The sequence below is a fragment of the Arachis ipaensis genome, chromosome B6 (genome assembly GCF_059453495.1).
Source record: "Arachis ipaensis isolate K30076 ecotype BB chromosome B6, ASM5945349v1, whole genome shotgun sequence".
NCBI lineage: Eukaryota > Viridiplantae > Streptophyta > Magnoliopsida > Fabales > Fabaceae > Arachis > Arachis ipaensis.
The window spans coordinates 134,367,692-134,374,864 of NC_142441.1; the positions used below are offsets into that span (position 1 = coordinate 134,367,692).

Genomic DNA, 7,173 nt, shown 5'->3' on the forward strand with positions numbered 1-7,173 from the left:
TTAATTTTTCTTAACTCAATTAATCGTCAATCCCTTGGTCAACTAATTAAGAAAAGAGGTGAAGAATGGTTTCAATTTTAAGCCACACAATATTTAAAAACTATCTCTATTTGAATTAAATGTCACGTATTCAAAGACTAGTTCTAAATAATTGAAGATTATGAGATGAGTTTCAAACTAATTCTGATATTAAATTTTCCAAAGTAATAACAGAATCCAAAATAGAATTAGAATATTTTCTAATACTTTTAACCATTAATGATGAAAACGAAACTCAATCTTGAAAAAGTAAAAAAGCATAAATCAAAATAAAGAAAATATTTATATTACTAATCCATCAAATCAAACAAAACTCCTAACTAATCATTTAAATCTTGAATCTTGAATTGAGTTTAGAGCTTCATGGGAGTTGGATTGGTACTTGACGCTGGGCTTCCTTTGTTGGGCGCTGGTCTTGAAGGACTTGGCGCTGGGCCTGATGTAGGGGCGCTAGGCGCCCAGTGCTTGTGATTTGGGTGGCACTGGGTGCCAGTCTACTTTGCCTTCTCCCAGACACGAAGGCGCTGGGCTTGGAGATAGGGCGCTAGGCACCACCTCCTTGGAGTTGGGCTTGGAAGTTGGGCGGCAGCTTGGAGCAGGGGCGCTGGACGCCAGTCTTTAGAGTCGGGCTCTGGATTTTGGGTGCCTAGCTTGGAGTTTGGGTACTAGGCTTGGCCTCCTTAAGTTTGGCGCCAGCTTCTCTTGAAGTGTACTTGTGTTTTCTCTTGAATTTCATTCTGATTTGCTTAATTATATCCTGAAAATACAATCATTCTAACACAACTCCAAACATATGATTAATCATCAAAATTTACTAAAAATATAATAACTTTGATTTAAATCTAAAAAAATTAATGAAAAAGATATCTAAAAACTACTAAAAATGCCTAAGCATCAAGATGCATAGTGCAGTTTGATAAATCAGTGGCTTGGAGTTTGTATGGGTTGATAGCTTCACAATATGGAGATATAAAGGACAATACTGAATCTAATGGAATAAAAGTTTCAATACTTCTTGAGAAATTACTATGACTTTGAACATGATTTTTTGAAAAAGGTTGTAGCTATAGTTGTGAAATTCAGACCAATTTTTGCATTTATTTTTGCCATAAAAGATTATAAAAGTGATCTATTTATTTTTTTTTCTCTTTTTCCTGCTTGGTCTTGTCTTAGTTTTTTTTCTTGGAGATTAAGACAATGAATTTTGGCATGTGATGTATTAGATAAAGGGAAAAAAAACCAATTTTATGAAAAGAAAAGAGTGAGAATATAATATTTTTATATGATGTAATATTAGTGACATAAGCATTCTTGTTACCAAGTTAATTCACCATTAACATGTGGTAAAGAATGAATGAAAAATGAGAGATGAATATATGAGCGATAAAACATGTGGTTAGGATTAATTTTTGAAAGGTAATTATAAAAATGGTAATTACTTAATCACTAGTTTTTCCTATATTAAATAAAGTAGATAATTATACTAGTATCATATATTATCTCAACTCCAAAATATTTTGGTGAAGCTAAATTGATCAAGAAATACCAGTAAAAAATTTTTACCGAATAAATTTTGACCCGATAATTAAAGGTCACTAAGGAGTACTTTTTTGCCTTATATAAACATTATTATTTTAATAGGAACTTTTTTATCGGGCCCGCTTTGTTAATATGAAGTGAATCGTGATTCTTGGATTTTGCAAATTCCAGTTGTAGAAAGTTCGAAAAATGGTTCTACGAAACATCAGATTCTTACATGGACTATGGAAGAAAAAATCTCTCGAAAATAATCCTCACTACAAGAGACACGCCGAATAGCGGCAGTTTTTTAGGATTGTGCGGTGGTTTTTAACCGCTGCGAAACAAAATTCCATCGGTTCCACAAGCGTTGCCTATTAAGGGGTAGAGATTTGATTTTACAGCGGTTTTGAAAAACCGCTAGCACAACCATAGCAAATTAGATAATTGATTTTGCGGCGGTTGCAGAACCGCCGCTATCCTACACGCTAATTTAAAAAAATTTGTGGCAGTAAACTGCCACAATCTGCTATATAAGATTATAAAAAAAATTATGAAAGTCAAAGTACTTTGAAATAAGCCCTTTTTTATAGGTGAAATACCTACATACACTAGAAAGGTTGTGAATTTTATCTATATTGCAACAATCTGCAATAGAAAGACAAAATGCTAACTTAACACATCAACAAAACATCTATATAAACATAATCTTCAAAACTCAATGGATTACAAAAATCTAAAGAAAGCACTGCTGAATTCTTCACTTTCCACCTCATACTTCTTAATATCTGGATATAAAACAACAATAAAGGAGATCATATTTCGAATCATCTCTTAAAGAATGACGACTGGCACAATGTGTTCGGCAAGTAGGGTATTCATTGTTTCTGAGATAATACATGAACGATGAGTTTGCATACAGAGATTATATCCTGAAAAACAAAGAATGAATTCTTAAATCTCTACTTTAATTTATTTTTCAAACAAAACACTCCTTGAACCTTCAAAACATTTTGTCTTTGTGTAAACATTTAAGTTTCGTTTATTTTCCAAATTTTCTTTTATTTTTTATATATTCAAGTGAGGTCTGCTTTTGGCATGACGCATCTCACACAAAACAAAGCAACATAACCATTTTACCACTACTACATTCATGAAATATATATAATCCACACGATCTCCAAAAAGATCTTTGTATATCATCAGTAAATGTGTACTTCACTATAACAAACCAACTTATCATCCTAGCACACTTACTATGATTAAATGTGTACGGCAATTTTTTGCTGTGATATTTAAAAGAGACACACACACCTCCCGTAAATAGATCTAAGTTAGTATTGCCTGAGCACACAACCTGAAGGATGTTGATGAATGATAATAGAAATTTTATCATACTTATATGTTATCTTTTTTGTACAAAGCACCTATTTTCAGTTCTGAAAATAGTGTATTGCTTTTCCATGTGACCACACATGGAGTACTTGAAAATTTTTAGGGTTATGCCTTTCCAACGTCAATATTGGGATTTTCTTTGATTGGGTCTGAGTCTATAAAACAGATTATTCAATGAAACTATGGCAGAGAGATTAAAGTAAAAGATAAATTAAAAAAATAGTATTCTAAATCTTTTAGTACCAACATAGGTTCACTAAGACAAGTCTTAATACACACCAAGTATCTTCTCAACTTTGGCTCAAGCACACCAAATTCCTCGGGTCTAACTAATAGTATTGGTAGTAGATGTTTATAACTCTTATGTCTCTGTCAATCAATTGAGCAAATTTGAAAAATCTTGAAAAAAGGAAAAAGCTGTTTACATACCTGGGCTAATTGGATCATCTAACTTCTCAATTCTCTTGCAATTCTGTAGAGCTACAGAAGCATCATTTTCTAGTGATTTAAGCATGACAACACCAGGACAGTCCAGCAACTTAATGTTTTTGTCCAATTGAACCTCTTGTATCGATCTTGTTAATCCAGGAATAGCACCAACATTAACAACATGAGCTCTCTTCTAGCTATTAATAAGAATACTCTTGCCAACATTAGGCAGCCCAATTACACCCACTGTAATAGTCTTCTTGATCTGCAAAGGCAAAGAAGCAACAATTAAATAAGTACTATAAGTAAAGCAAACAATAAAACTGACTCAGAAAGTTACAAAAACTATTTAAATCTACCACAAGTTTAAAAAAGTAGCAGAAGAATTAGCAGGTAAAACACCATATACTATAGGGAGGGAAGAGGGGGTACAGGCACAAGCTATAGGAAAATAGACACGAGTTAAGTTATAGAACCTCATGACTTCTTGTGTAATTCTTCAAGACTTTGATGAGTGTATCAGCTCTAAGACAATCACTTATTTATAAAATATTACTTGCTTTTGCTGCCTTTGATGACTTCCACCCTAATTTTGATCTCTGCTCTTGGGTGCTGCACTTGAAGGCCACAGTAGACAGTTCTTCTCTAAGGTACTTAAGCCACTTCTTAACTGCTTCTTAGGGAACAAGATCTGAGATAATATGGTGGTTGACACCATGGTTAAACCACACAAAACACCACAAATTAGCAAAGAAGTATCAGTATAACTGTTGATGGTTGGGTCTTGCTTAAAGTACAAATTTCAGTCTTACCATCAAACCTATTGGGATTGTTTCATTTGTCAACATTTCCTAATATGAGGAGAGGAAGGTGGGAAGAAGAAAATTACCAATTTTATTCAATAGTAATACTAGGCGCTTATCCGGGCCAGCACTCATCACCATCTTTTCCATATTAGTGCAGCGAGTACCTAAAGGATGCCGGGCATCAAGGACTTCTAAAATAACATCAGAAGCTTCAACAACTTTTACCAATTCCTTGTAGAAGGGTTTATCTGCGTTATCTGTGTATGTACAGGATTATGGACATGTTAGAATAATGAAATTTAATAAAGTAGTTAAGACAGGAAACAAGCAAATATTAGGCTATAATACCAAATTGTTAAACAATTGTTGAGCAAAATGAAATACCTCAGTTCTTCCCAGATGCGGCACCCATTGCCTGAGCTTGCCCTTATGTTTCATTCATTTGAGACACGCCATCATCTTCTAGTAAACCTAACTTCCTCTTTCGAGCCTGAACAATTGTTAACCATAGTAAGAATACTTTAATGCAATAGAACATCTTCAACTCTATCTAGACTAACATCAAGTCCATAACTGAAACAAAAACAGATGAAATTACAAGTGTTCCCAATAATCTCTAAATAACCATATTTCTTAATAACCTCTTTTAGCATATATAATAAAAGTATATATCGCTTACACTGAATCAAATGATTTGATCTGCATCATCATTGTCATCAAAATATTCATCTTCACTATCATGAATACCATTTTGGGGGCCATTAAATTTAGCCTCCCCATTAAGAGAAGAGCCAGACTCTGAAGTCTTGCGCTTCTTCTTCTCTGGTTTAGGGGAAGATCGGGGCGGAGAAAAAGGAAGAGAAGAAGCAGAAGAAGAGGATATCATAATAGGATGAGAGGAGCTCCCTAAGTTGCGAGGAGGAGGAGGAGGAGGGGGAGGAAGAGTGCCAGCAGCCCTGGCAGCGTCAACTCGGGCCCGAAACCTCTTCTTGGCATCTTGGACCTTTTAGTAGGAGGAACTGAAATTCTTCTTCACCATTTCTGTAAAAAGGAAAAATAAAAGAATCAGTCTGCAAGTTGGAAATAACAGCTCGAAGAGATTTCAAAGTCGGAAGCAACAAAATCAAGACGGGAATTATTGAAAATCAACAACGAATCTACCTATTTGGGTCCGAACAAAGCTCGGAGACCCTTAAAGGAACTTCTTTGTGTCCAGATAAGGGGTCCTTCCCCAAACTTCTCGGAAAAACTCCACAATAGCCTCCTCGGCCTCGTCCAGGTCATCCAGGCCATACTTCTCTACAGGAGAGGCCTTTAACCAATAAAGGGGAAACCGAGGAGAAGAATTTTGGTCCAGAAAAAAGGGGTGGTGACCCTCTACGACTTGAACTTTAAAGAAGAAGTTTTTAAAGTCATGAAAGGATTCATGAAAAAGGTTGAAAACTTTCCGACCTTGAATGGCCCGGAAAGAAATCTACTGTTGCTTATTATTTTGCCCACTGAAGGGCTTAGTCATGTGAAAAAGATAAAAGAAAATCTTCAAAGAGGTTAGAAAGTTCAGCTCTCGACTGATGAGCTGATAGATTTTCATAAAACCCCAAGAATTGGGATGGAGTTGAGTTGGAGCAACTTGGCAATGGTTTAAAACCTCCACCTCAAAATCAGAGAAAGGCAGAAACACCCCCAGGCGAGTAAAAAGGCTCTCATACATAAAAAGAAAATGGGGGTCAGCATCGGCAGCCTTCCCGAAACAAACCCGGTCTCCAGGACTCAGGGCAATCAATTCATATTTGGGTTCATCCTCATCAAGAACACAAATCCTATAGTGGGTACGGAGGTCAGTAATATAGTCAGTATCTACGAAAGGTTCTTCCCCTAGAACAGTAACATCCACCCATTGTGAAAGAGACTCGAGAGAAGACATCTTTGCAGTAAAAAGAAGTAGGTAAAAGGACACAGCGAGACCTACAGAGAAAAATGAAAAGGAGATCAAACACAGAGCCTCTAAAAGGATAAAACAAGCCCCTCAACAAAACAGAACCGCTACGACTACGGACAGACTCTATATGAACATGCCAAATTCCTCTAAAAATACAAAGTAAAGTACCCAAGAATAAAGAAGAGAAAGAAAAGGCTAACCTTTGTTAATAAGCGTGGAAGAAAGCAGAAACAGCGGCAGCAATGCACTCCAAGAAGAAAGAAGCTTTCTTTCATAACAGAGTGTGTAGGCAAAAAGTTTTCAGAAAGAAAATAAAGAAAGAGAGGAAAAATCATTTATAAACATGCTAGGGGTATAGTGGTAAATTGACGCGATCATTAAAGAAACGCACCGTTACCAATGTAACTGCCACCCCCACGTGTAAATGTAAAAAGCCCTAACGGACGCGACGTTTTATTAGATGCGACTGTTGGAAATATTTTGAATCACGTCGGTTAAAAAGTCACGCCGTTCCCATTTCACGTCGGCTACGAGCCCGAGTTAAAATACTCGAATCCAACTCTTAAAGAAAAGAGATTGTACTCGAGTAGGGGCACTGTTTATACCCTGGACCAACACTAAGGCCCAGGTCTAAATAAAAGGCCCAATCGAAAGATTGACCTTCACTCGACACCGACCTTCTCTCAAGAAGTCGGCTCCAACGATGACTTTCTCTAAGGAAGTCGGGAGTGAAGATTAGCTAGCAGATAATCCTTATTCAAATAAATAACTGCCCTTAAAATCTCTCAACCCACTTCCAGGAGCCATATCCCAACTTTCCTAAGATAAAGGGACGGTTATCCTCCTTAAAAGGTGGAACTATTTCAACAGTGGTTATTGGTTCACCACTATAAATACACTGACGCCCCTCAGGTATCTCTAAGTTCCAATACTCTTTAAAACTTGCTTAGACCCTTGCTGACTTAGGCATCAGAGTGTTTTTGCAGGTACCACCCTTCATTCCTTCATACATACAAGTCGGACGGAGGCTCCTAGAAGCAAACTTAG

The 7,173-nt window shown here is 36.4% G+C and overlaps 1 pseudogene; it reads right to left on the reverse strand.

Moving 5' to 3' along the window:
- Positions 1-3,373: 3,373 nt before the first annotated feature.
- On the reverse strand, positions 3,374-6,111 carry LOC107647395 (guanine nucleotide-binding protein-like NSN1; annotated as a pseudogene).
- Between the last annotated feature and the right edge of the window lie 1,062 nt (positions 6,112-7,173).